The sequence below is a fragment of the Lissotriton helveticus genome, chromosome 3_1 (genome assembly GCF_964261635.1).
Source record: "Lissotriton helveticus chromosome 3_1, aLisHel1.1, whole genome shotgun sequence".
Lineage (NCBI taxonomy): Eukaryota > Metazoa > Chordata > Amphibia > Caudata > Salamandridae > Lissotriton > Lissotriton helveticus.
In genome coordinates this window covers 938,988,959-939,002,319 of record NC_136061.1, presented here as the reverse complement: position 1 = coordinate 939,002,319, position 13,361 = coordinate 938,988,959, and positions in this window count along the sequence as shown.

Here is a 13,361-nt window from a genome sequence, read left to right as displayed (position 1 = left end):
CGCTCATCCACCAAATCCTTACTAGTCATCCCCCGTTTCAAGAAATCTAGATCGGGAGGCCAGAAATTCATGGTTCTTGCGCCCACTTTCTGGAACACCCTTCCGCCCCACATCAGACTCTCTTCCTCCTACATGGAGTTTCGCAGAGCCCTCAAGACCTTTCTGTTTCAGCAGGCTTTCGGCCTATAATCCTCCCCTTTCCTTATGCCCAGGTTCCTCCACTAGCGCCATGAAACTGCATTGTGTACGTGCGCTTTACAAATGTTCAAAAATTCAAATTCAAATTCAATCCTTCTGAATACATTTGCTACACTTGGTGTGAAGCTAGGATTTTTCACAATCCCTATACATGACTTCAGTGATGTAACATTGATGACAACACGCCCACTATAAAAACTGCGCCAGCACTACTGGTGCAAAGGTTCAGGAAAGTACAGTTTTAAAACAAAGCCTTGCAAGTATTGCCAGGCATGACTCCAGGTGAACCTTCCACTTATTCCACTTTTTTGCTGTTTTTTTACATCTCAAAGAATATGCTCACTATACATAATCATACGCAGACACCCTACTTGTATATAACACATAAATTGAGAAATATGGCTGTGGCCTAGCGTCCAGCGCAGCTGAATTTGGGTCAGGGGAACCAGGTTCGAGTCCCAGTGTGGGCCATTGGCAAATCACTTAATCTCCGTTGCTTAAAATACAATTAATCTGACCCTATGTGCTGCAATCTGATGTTTATGTAAAGCATTCCAATGCACTTTGTGCTATAAAATGACATGCTTGCCGTTGTCCCCACATGAGTGCTGCTGGATATCCCTCTCTGCGAATACCTGGGCACCTGGTAAGAGATTGGAGCTGTGGCGCCCTTCCCGAGGCTCTATTCCTCTGCGGGAGACGACTGTTCTGTGGGGCTCCTTTCGATGCTGGCTGTCCTGAGGTGAGCCCGGGATCTTCCTGCCCCATGGCGGTCTCCCCCTCAGCCCCCCCGCCACCTACTGAGGAACGGACAGTGCTGCCAGTAGAAGTGGAGTCCTGTAAATCGCGGCTGGAGGTGGATGGCGGTTGTGTCTGGGGCGCGCCAGCGGGCATCCCTGTTGAGACTGAGATACCTGCAAGAGTACAAGCCTGTGGTGCCTTGCTGTTCGCACTCAGGCTGACGAGGTGGGGTCTGGGTGCCCCGCCAGACCTCATAGATTTGCAGTCCTTCGCTCCCTGTTACAGGTGCCTTTCTAATTGCCTGTTAATCGGAGTGGTGATCCAGTGGAGATCATTCTGGCTGGTGGACGGTCTTGACCTGAATTTTAAGAGCCTAGGTGAGGGGGCAAAACCCTGAACTCTTGGTGAAGACGTATTGACTGCAGAGATGGGCAGAGTGGACAGGGCGCAGCCGAAACTTTCATTCAAGCAGAAGAAATCGAAGTCTCGAGACACCTCCGCGGAGGGTGCTGACAGGATGCAGGAGGCAAATCCACAATTGGAGCACAGAGGGAAGAAAGGACAGGGTCGCCCTCCACTCACAAGTTTTAGAACAAACAAAATACCCTATCCCTGGACGTCAAATGGTGTCAGTTACTGGGGAGATAGAACAGTCTATGCGCACTGATACCTACTCCAAAGCCCTACAATTTGTGTGGGGATAATTCACTGCACTACGCCCAAAATCATGTTAAAAAGCCCAATTTCCTTGGCAGAAACACAGAACAACAAATTGTCTGACCCACCTAGGTCGATAACAAGGATCCACACCCACGATATTGGATCAAATACTCCTTCGAAAAAATGTGTGAAAACCAAGTGACACCTCTTTTCTCTTTCTTTGAGAATCAAGTGACTACCGATGATGAGACAGGGGCTCGTCTGGAAATTACATACCAGTTACCCCGTTGGTGGTGTTTCCGTGAGGTGTCACTTGGTTTTCACACATTTTTTCTAGTTGCAGAGGCAAAGGAGTCATACGTGTGTTGCAATCCTGCAATATCCAGACAGCTGGAGACTTGTTTAATAACGGAGTAGTTAAAAAATGGGAGGACCTAGAGACCCTGGTGCCTACTGCCTCCCTCCTACAGAGGTTCCAGTTCCATAGAACACGGCACGCGTTGAACGACATACTGGGGGAGGACCTCCAAGAACCCCCCGAACTGATGGAGTTGACCTACATTATCAAAGCTAAGTCCTCGCGTAAGATCATCTCTAATACATACAAACTATCGATGTCACATAGGACGAACCAGTATACCAAAGCCAGGCTGGCCTGGCAACCGGACTTGCATCACGCTTTAGATGACGACATGTGGTTTTACTGATGCACAAACACGCAGCGTGCCTCATTGAACGGCCAACACAGGCTTATCCGCTTCAAGTTCTTAAATAGGGTATACTACACCCTGGAGAGGCTACACAGGTACAGGCTAAGAGACTCCCCTGCATGTGAGCGGTGCATTGCTCCACTGGCTGACTTTTTGCACCTTGCCTGGTCATACCCGGGGGTGCAAACGTTTTGGGGCTCAGTCTTTGATGAGCTGGGAAACATCACTGATTCAACTTTATCTCCAGACCCTGCTCAGGCCCTTTTAGGATACACGGCAAGCAGACTCCCGGAAACATACAGAGTCTGGTTGATATGGGGCTCCCCATTACAAAAAGGAGGGTGGCGATCAGTTGATCTAGGGGCCCGTCTTCCACAATCGCACAATGGTCATGAGACATGCTTTATTGCAGTACGCAAAGCGAACATTTCAGCGATTTACTCCCACCCCGGAACCACCCCATGAACCTCTGGGAGCTTTACACTACATACTTGTCTACCAGAGTCACTGACACAAACAATAGGGGTAACACCACTCCAAATAACACTAACCATCCTATTGTCAATTAACCTGATTCTGGAGTGCCATTACCAGCAGCGTTTTGGGGCATTAGGTGCCACAGTTCCCCTTCTCACATATGACATACTTGAGCAGATGTTAGGGTTCAGGCTTTGGAATTCAGTTTAATATATGGTGTGCCGCCTTTGTGCTTCTTTTATTTGCAGATGACCTGTTCGGTTTCTGGTATTTCTGTATGTAACTGACCTCAGCAGGCTGTATATGCTTTAGCCATGATCCTACACTCTGCAACAAGATTGTTTGTAATGTTATCATTTCAAATGAAAATAAATAAACAAAAACAAAAAAACATACAGCAGGAGCTGCTTGTGATGGAAGATGGCCTCTTGCTCTCATCACATGCACAAGAATAGGTAGCCCATAATGTTCAAAAGCCAGATTGATGCTTGGGAAAGATCTCTGAATGGATGGAGAAGTCATTTTTGAAGCTAAACGGAGCTAAAACAGAACTTATGCTTCTTGGGCATACTGTCCCTGCCAGTATCGATTTATCATGGCCCAGCTGTCTGGGTCCCCCACCCGTACCAAAAACTAAGATTAAGAGTCTGGGAATTTGACTCGATTGTAAGCTTGATTTAAAAGAACAGACTTGTAAAGTTGCAGCTAGTTGCTATGGACTGATCAGTATGATAAGGAAGATCTTTCCTCTTTTTCCTTTTGATGCTAGACGGGTGTTAGTCCAGGCGCTGATACTCTCGCGGCTGGACTAAGCAAACGCAGTGTACCTTGGTGCACCCCAGGGAACTACCAACAGATTACAAATCGTTCCGAACTGTGCTGCCCGCCTATTAATGAACATCCCTAAATGCAGTTCAGCCAAACCAGCCCTTATCGGTTTGCATTGGCTTCCCATTCAGGCCAGAATTAGTTTCAAGGCAATGTGCATTGTTCACAAAGCCATCTCTGCAAAAGGCTCCCCATTGATCCATTCTGTGGTTCAACTTTATCACCCTAACAGGATGTTGAGATCCAATCATAAATGCTTACTCATAGTGCCTATGATTAAGCGAGTTCGAACAGGAGGTTGGCGGTTTTCACACAATGCAGCCAAGCTATGGAACCGGATTCCTGAGCATATTCGCTTGGAACCTAACTATTTTAGTTTCAGGAAACAGCTAAAAACTTTCCTTTTCTTCGGAGTTGTGCTTGCTGAGTGAGGCGTCACATTAAGTGCTGGGATGCCCTTGGGTAGCTATGCGCTTTATAAGTGTGTATTCATTCATTCATTCAATTGGTTCGTGAGGGTAACCAGGGAATCATAAGCCTTTTCAGCTCCAGCAGAAAGTGGGGTTCCCACACGTGGATGATATAGCGGGAGCTGGCTATCCAATTTCCCCTGTATCTCACACCAATCAGATCATTCAGTGCTAAAAAATACTCAATAGATAAAGATATGTTCACTTCTGTATGCTCCTGAACTAAACGTAAACTCCACCGCAGGTGAAGTAGTGCCTCTGAAGCTGTAGATTCCCACTCATGGTAGCCAGTGAACTGCAAACGAACAAGGGTCCCTATTTTAAGGTCGAGTGTTTCAGGAATAGCAATTTGTTATAGTTCCAAACTTCCACCCCTGGGAGTGTTGTAACTACTTGTTGATGCAAAATAGGTATAATTTAGGCAAAATGTTTCAGTATCGCCCTATCCAATGGGAGTGGTCATGTAAAAGGGCTCTATACTGACAGTTTATTGGGTGAATCTGCAATTTATTCAAAAGAATACAGAGACGAAGAGTAGAAGTGGCCTCACGACTAGCCAATATAAGAATTTTCCACCATTAACTGATTGAACATCAGATCCTGGAGTGGTGCGCCGGACATTACCATTAAATTCCATTCACTTTCCAATCAGGAGGCGAGTGGTCTATGTATGGAAAGTATCACTGTGATTGCAGTCACCAACCTAGAATTGATAGGCCTGCAATATGAGCATACCCTAGCCAAGAGATGAGCTAAGACCTGCAAGACCAGCTACCAAAGTTGTGATCTTTGTGTGGGACCCACATTGGACTTTCCACTCCTGACTTATTCCTGAATTGACTTGTTTGCTTGTTTGGTGTTCTGGTAGAGTCGGGATAGGGAGGCTGGTGTAATGTCTCAGCACTTGGTGCAAACTCCATATCCGTCTCCTTTATACCTGCAGACAGTATGCACATGTGCAGTAACATACTAGACACCTGCTCTGTGCTCAAGAATGGAGACCAGTGTCAATGTTCTCACTATCTCACATGGGTTTGTTGGTGCTACCACGTGATCATGGACCTAAATATAACGTTTGCAAGTCCAAGTTTGAAACCCACACACATAGACTCGCTCAAGTCACCTACTGGAAGTCAAGAACGACTTTCTTGCTCACAAACGTAGTCAGCATTCCGAAGGTATTTAGTATTAGGTTATAATTATATGAGTAATAGGTAGCTATTAAAGACCATTTAGTCATTCCTCAAGCCGCCACACAGTGAGTCTCCCCGTGCCACCATTAAATGTCAGAGACTCCACTAAAGCATATACTTTCTTAACATAACAGTGGCAAGAACTCAGAGGGCCTTCACCATCATCCTCTCATCTCCATTTCACTGAGCTCCCATCTCTCTTCTCCTATTGCCCTCACCAGGCCCCTTTTCAAATCACCAACCACACCCAGATTTAAGCCTGCTACTTTCCTGTGCAGTCCCAATCTGCACAGCAGTGCCACTCCCTCAGCCGCAGCAAGAGACTAGGGGCCAGATTTTCTCCTAATCGCTATTAGGAAATCGGTATTCCTAATGTATGAAACTCTTTGAGGTTCATTGAAGGAATCCTTGTGGGTCCCAAATCGACTTACCTCATGAATATTAATGAGGTAGGTCGCGGTTTGCAACCCATTAGTAATCACAGCCATCACAGGTATGGTGGCCTGCTGAGTTCAGCAGACCACCATATCTGTGACTACTTTTTAGGTCGAGCAGAGTAGTCTGCTCGAGACCTATTGCTGCCCGTATCTGGGAATGTAGACACGAGAGGGGCACGAGCGCAGATTTCACCTCGTGGGCGCGCACGGCGCCGTGCCCCTCTCGTGCCTCAAATTCCCATGCGCAAACACACTCACACAGCCACGCTCACGCATGCGCACATACATAGCCACACGTATACACAGGCCCACACACACTGCATACACACACGCACCCCCCCTTAAACAGACGCACGCGCACACAGACAGACACAGGCACAGACACACTCGAACACACACAGACACACGCGTGTACACTCCCCCCTCCTCCCACTCCACTCACCAGGCTCTTTCTGTGTGTCCCTCGGCAGCCAGCATTCAGGGTTCCAGGACGTTCTCCCGGCAGTTCCTTCCTGTTTCTTCCCATGCCCCGTCCACGTCCCAACAAAGGCTGCCTGACTTCCGCTAGTTTTTATTCTGCTTTGCAATGGCGACAGCTTGCTTTATAAAGCACATACGGCGGCCGCGCAACTTTATTATTGTCTGAGTGTTTTGCTCGGCCTGCGTGTTTTCATTTGGCTTTTTTTCGGAGTTTAGAGCTGTAGTTTTTGGGGAGTATGCGTGTGTGTTTAGTGGATCAAAAATTCTGTGCAGATACCAGACAGATCCGGCCCTTTTAAAGCACTTGTGCGGGCGTTGTGTACTTTGCATTTTGCTATGTGAGAGTTTGCGAATCGTTCATGTTTGCATCTGAGTGTGTGCAGTGGGGGTGAAAATGGATGTGAGTGAGTCTCTACGTGACGTCCAATGTCTTCTTGTATGTTGTCGGTGTCTCTGTATGCGTGTGTGTATTCATGCGTGTGTTCATGATTTTATATATGTGTGTCCGTGCGCCTCTCTGCTCTACAGCACACGAACAGGCTGCTCGGGGCTCTTGAGGCGGCTCCGTTCTCCCTTAAGACTCCAGCCCGGGTTTGCCGCTCCTCTATGTAACTAAAGCCAGCATGCTGTGAACTGGGATTCTATGTCAGGACAGGAGGCTCCGATTATGCTTTCTCATTTCTTTAATGAAATGCTCAGCAGCCAATAAAAACAGAACTACAAATCCCATGAATACCTGGGAACAACCATAGAGTATACACTATATAAGCTCCAAACACTAGTCCTTCTTCCTCTTTCTTTGCTGCTCCGCAGCCAGTTAAGTCTATCTACCTTATACTGCTTATATTGCTGTTGTGACTTATTATTGTTGTTGTTTATGCACTTGCCTTATCTTGCGCTGCTTTGTGATACCTGCGCGCGGCTTGTGTATACTGTGTTCCGGTCCGCCCTTCGGTGTGCCGGTAATCTTTTTTCGTCCGTTTGCGGCGTGTTTGTTGGAGCGCGTTGCTTGCCTCCCAGTGCCTGGCCGCTTGTGCCGGTCGCTTTTAGTGGAGCGGGAGCAGGGGTCCGCGGTTCGCATTGGGAGCGCGAGCGCTCTCGAGCCGGTGTTGTTCTGTGGCTTTGCAGCGTCGCGCATGCGCGCTGCTTTATTTCCGGCTCGAGGCTTTTCTTCTCGGGTCCTCCTGCCGGTTGAGTGAAGGACCGCCGTTTGTCTGCGTTCAAGCCCACAGCCCTGAACTTTTGACCCCACTTGACGCCGGAGCACAGGAAAGTGCTTCGGTTGTATTATTCTTCTGCATAGGCTCTGCCTAGAGTGTTTTTTGTCGGCAGGCTTATCTCCCTCCACATTCAAAATTGTTTTCATTGAGTTTTACCTCAGTTTAAGCCTGCTTGGGGTTCACACTCCCCCTTTACTGGTATTTCAGATACTCCATATTTACTACAGTCTTGTGGGCATTGACTTTTGCATATTGTTGCAATGGCTGAGTATTATGACGCAGATGAAGACTGTTACTATGATGAGGAGGAAGATACTTCTCTTGAATATGACTTAGTGGAGGAGTTGGATAAGGGTGTTCAACTTTCAGTTAACAAGGCACTGGTAAGGGCTATTAATCCCCTTAAACGCCATCTTAATGAATATGCAATTCATCAGGGCTGGTTGCCTCCTTCTCAAAAATCCGCAAAGTCTCCTGGTAACCCTCACAAATTAGATTTTCAGAGACTGGCGAAGGTTTTATCTTCAGACAAGCCCAAATCTTCTGCGTCTCTTTATGCGGAGGAGTCCGACCATGGTCAAGCCTCTTCAGGTCATGATTCTCCTCCTAAAAAGCGTCTCCGCAAGGAGCATTTTGTTGACGCTCTTGAGCGTCCCCCCCTTCTCACTTTCGAACCTGAGGACATTGTCCATCCACATTCCACGTCATGGTTGCCCGCTCCAGCGGTGGCGGCTTATCTGGAGGCGCATGTTCGCCAACCCTTTGAGGCGCCTGTCCGGGCTCGACTTCGCTCTGAGTGCCCGAGACCTGACCTGGCAGACCATATTGCTGAGACCCCGGAGGTGGACCCTATGATGGTCACCTACCTTAAAAAATATTCTAAAGACCCCAAGAAAGGCCTGGACCGCTCCTGGCGGTCTTGTCAAGACAAGCTAATGGACATGTTGGGTCCCCTATCCAAGATCCTGGACCTAGGTTTCAAGGCCAAGGAAGCCTCGGCGACAGTTAACCCTGACGAACTCATCGAATGGGCACAGAGGGCCGTCTGCATGTTTGGGAACGTTAATTGTGCCATTTCAGCAGAACGTCGTCGATCCATTCTCCTGAAACTGGATCCAAAGTTAGCGGAGTTGGCCACCTCTGAGGCAGGTCCGGAGGCGCAGGGCCTTCTTTTTGGACAACCCTTTCTGAAGGAGTTGACTAAGTTTGTATCTGCCTTTAGCGGCATTGATAGAGCACAAGCTTCCTTGCGCCGGGCCATGCGTCCGGTTTTCACCAAGGCCGGACGACAAAGGGGACGGTCGTTCGGCCGTGGATCTCAGCAACAGTCCCAGAGGGGTGGCTCGCAGCATCGTGGTGGCCAATACGAATCTGGCTACTCCACCCGCGCCAACTTTTATCCTTCCAGAAAAGGAAAAGGACAATACGGCAAGGGACGTTCCGGTGGCCACCAAGGCCAATATCAAGATTCCGGAGCTACAGGTGAGCTTAATTCAGGCATGCGATGTAATGTTGGGGGGCAGAGTGCAGTTTTTTCTGAACAATTGGCGCATGATCTCCAACGATGCTTGGGTGTTAGAAACCGTTCAAGGTTTCAAGATAGAATTCTATCATCCAATTCATCAAACCTGTCTGCCGACCCCTCTACTTTTTTCCAGTCACTCTCAGACTTGTCCGTCTGATTATTTACCTGGACGACATTCTTTTCCTGGCGGATTGTCCTCTCAAGCTTCTGCAGCACCTGGAGTGGTCCATCATTCTCTTGCAGTCTCTGGGTTTTCTAGTCAATGTTCCCAAATCGGTTTTGGTTCCCACTCAGTCTATCGATTTTCTGGGATTTCAAATCAATTCTTTGACTTGTCAGCTTCTTCTACCCAATCAGAAGCTCCGTTACATCCGGAGAGAGTTGACATCTGTTATTTCCAGACAGACTGTGTCACTGAGGTCGTTGGCACGAGTAGTAGGTCTTTTAGCGTCCTCGATACAGGCGATTTTTCCAGGCCCTCTTCATTACCGGGCGATGCAACGCCTGAAAATTCAGCATCTTCGGAAAGGTCTCCGCTATTCGGATCAAATTCCTCTCTCGGAGGATGTGCGGATGGAGATGCAGTGGTGGCTAGACCACATGGAGGCCTGGAATGGTCGAGCCCTGTTCGGGTCATCTCCGGAACTGGTAATCGAATCGGATGCCAGTCGATGGGGTTGGGGAGCCCGTTGCGGGTCAGTTTCGACAGGAGGTCGTTGGTCTCCTCAGGAGTTGTCTCTCCATATCAATTGCCTGGAACTCCTAGCGGGTTCCTTTGCGATTCGGTGTTTCTCCCCTCTACAGGCGAATTGTTGCATTCTTCTCAGGATGGACAATGTTTCGGCAGTCCGCTATATCAACAAACTGGGCGGGACACGGTCCAAGTTATTAGCGGAGATTGCCAAGGATTTTTGGCATTTTTGCCTCCACCGGAAGATCACGGTTATTGCAGAATATCTCCCGGGCCGCGACAATCAGGTTGCGGATTGGCACTCCCGACATCTTCGGGACTTCAGCGACTGGAGACTTCACCCTCGAGTCTTCCGTGCCATCCTTCGACTTTGGGGCCAGTGTCACCTAGATCTTTTCGCCTCTCGCCTCAATGCACAGCTTCCCCGGTTTTACAGCTGGAGACCGGACCCCTTAGCACTGGCCACGGATGCTTTTCTCCAGCAATGGCCGTCGACTCTATGTTATGCATTTCCCCCGTTCATGATGCTTCCCAGAGTCCTTGCTTACACCAAACGATTTCGAGCGGAGCTGATTCTGATTGCTCCCTTATGGAAGGCTCAAGCGTGGTTCCCGGTTCTCTTGGAAATGTGCTGTGCTCCTCCTCTCCTTCTTCCCCCGAAGAGGAATCTATTGCTGGATCCCCTCGGAGATCCGCATCCCCTCATTCTCGCCGGCACTCTCCAGTTGCTGGCATGGCGAATCTCGGGGAACGTTGGTCAGTCCCAGGCATTTCTAGCGACGCTGCCACCTTCATTAGTAACGCATGGTCTCCCAATACCCACAAGCGGTATCGAGGAGCCTGGAAACGCTGGAGTGATTGGTGCGTTCAACGGGAGGTTGATCCCGTTTCAGCGGATATCAGTTTAGTCATTAATTTTCTGACCTCTCTGGCCACTTCTGGCTTGGCTTACAGAACCGTTAGTAGTTTTCGTTCTGCCATTTCGGCGGGCCATATCCACGTCGATGGTAAACCTGTTGGTGAACACCATTTGCTTTCCAAACTCTTGAAAGGTATTCGCCTCGCGAAACCTCCCACACCGAAATATGTCTCTTTGTGGGATGTTTCGATTGTTCTGAAATTTTTGGAGGCCTGGCCTACTAATCTTTTGTTGTCCCGCAAACAGTTGTCTGCAAAACTGACCATGTTACTGTGTCTTGTTTCTTGCAAACGTGTTTCGGATATTCGTGCTCTAGACCTTGCGGGTCGCTGTTTCACCCCTGAAGGTGTTACTTTCACACTCTCTAGGAGAACTAAAACCAACACCTCTTCCATAACGTATCCTTCTTTTCCGGATCACTCCAATCTTTGTGTTGTCCAGTGTTTGAAGGACTACGAGGTGAGTACTGCTTCTTTACGCTCTGACATGCAGGGTCAGTTGTTGATCGCCTTACAAAAGCCTTTCCGTCCTGTTGCACCGGCTACTCTGTCTCGCTGGGTGCGCTGGCTCATGTCTGAAGCGGGCATCGATGTTTCTGTGTTTGGGGCACATTCTGCTAGGGGAGCAATGGCCTCCAAAGCTTATTCCATGGGTGTTACTCTATTTGACATTATGAAGGCTGCAGACTGGTCTTCGGATTCTGTTTTTAAACAATTTTACTATAAACCAATTGTTAGTATTGCTTCTGTTGTGGTGGACGAGCTTTAAACAAGCATAATCGGAGCCTCCTGTCCTGACATAGAATTAAAAATTTGCAAACATTCGTGACAAGAATTTTCAATTCTATTAAGGACTAGGAGGCGAGGATTATCCCACCCTATTGTTACTATGTTGCATTATCATGTATTGTACAATATTGCATACTGTTGCAGTTGTTATTTCCTTGTTTCTTTCCCCCCCTGATCTACTTTGATTAGTTTCTCCATTATTCGGATATTACGGCTATATGTCTTTTGCAGGTTCTGACCAGAAGTGATATGGTTATTCTGCCTCGAGAGTTTCCTCTTCCTCCTTGTTCACGGACCCAGGATGCCTCCATCTTCTGCGACAGGATCCTTTGGATTTCGGCAGCTTGTTTGGAACTTTTCTTGTTACTGTACCTGGGATTGTTTTTTGATGTGGACCTGATTACCCCAAGAAAGAGGAAGAAGGACTAGTGTTTGGAGCTTATATAGTGTATACTCTATGGTTGTTCCCAGGTATTCATGGGATTTGTAGTTCTGTTTTTATTGGCTGCTGAGCATTTCATTAAAGAAATGAGAAAGCATAATCCTCGCCTCCTAGTCCTTAATAGAATTGAAAATTCTTGTCACGAATGTTTGCAAATTTTTAAGTCTCCTGGGCTGCCTCACAACCTCACACGGTGAATCCGCCTCCCACTCCCAAACTTCATGTTTTACAACTCAAACTCTCCACAACATCATCCGCAAGAACCCCCCCCCCCCAAAAAGGGCACCCTGAGAACCAGTCCTGCCCCACTGAATGCCGCGCGCACCCCAACATTTTGTTGCCACAATATGCCGAAGTTAACAGCCCTAGACCTTTGAAAGAAGAAAAGAAGTTGCTCTGCTTCAGGGTGATCTACGGAGCCTGCTGCCGTCTGAGAATGGAATATTTATAACTAAGGCAAGTCTTGGAACCACAGCAGAAAAAGATGCATTGAGTTGAACTGATTTTCCTGGCCCAAGGAAGGAAAAAAACAATATTTTTAATAAGAGGAGAGAGCTGTGAAATCTCAGCTCCTTTTATTTTTTTCCCATGGATATTATTTTTTATTCAGTGTTTTTCATTTTAACAATCCTCTTGCTCCTTAAAAAATACTTGGATTTTTTTGCTGTCAGAGTTGGGTAGTGATGTTCATTTAATGCTGAAATAAGGTAGAAATAAAGTCTAGTACACAGGTTTTCAATTATGAACCAGGATAGCCTATCTGCAGTTGATCATTTCTCAATTTAACCAAATGTTATGTTCCTCGTAAAATGATTTAATCTCCTTTTAATCAAATTGCTTTCTCTACCAAATTCGGAAGTGTTTTAAACAGTGGCAAGCCGCCAAAAGTAAGAGCTGTATTTAAAGACGCATTTGCAATGCAATAGGTCTTGCATTTGCGCGAGTTGGCATTATAAATGACAATGCCTTTTCTTTGTTTTAGAAACGAAAACAAAATAAAGGCATCGTTATTTGCAATGTCAATAGCTCAAACTTGTTTACTTTACTTAATGATGTTGTCTATAAAACAAATTTTGCCCAATGGTGTCAGAGAGCTTTACAATAGAACTTAGTACGTTACATAAGGGGGATTACACATTAATAAGTAAGAAATGCATGTCTTACTGTAGGCTTATAGTTGGGGACTGCCTGGTCTTAGTCTATTCCTATGTGTAGGGCTGTGGTTTGATATCCTTCACACTAACGCTTGGGTCTGGCTATTATTTATTCACCCTGACCGTTCTTTATCATGCCTCACATTGCTTCCTGGGTCTAGCAGTCACTCATTCATTCTTCATCAATCATCCCCACTACAGCTGCATACATCGCAACAACATCGTCCCAGTTAGCACCACCCTCGAATAATTCTGCACCATTAGTCACCACAAGTACTGCATTAAACACACACAGTCACTTATTTATCCTGTAACTGCTTTGCTATATCTCACATTGATGCTTGAGTTTAACAGTCACCTATTCATCCAAGCAGTGCTTTCCCATGCCTCACACTGCCACCTGGGTCTGGCTCTCTCTGTTTCATTCT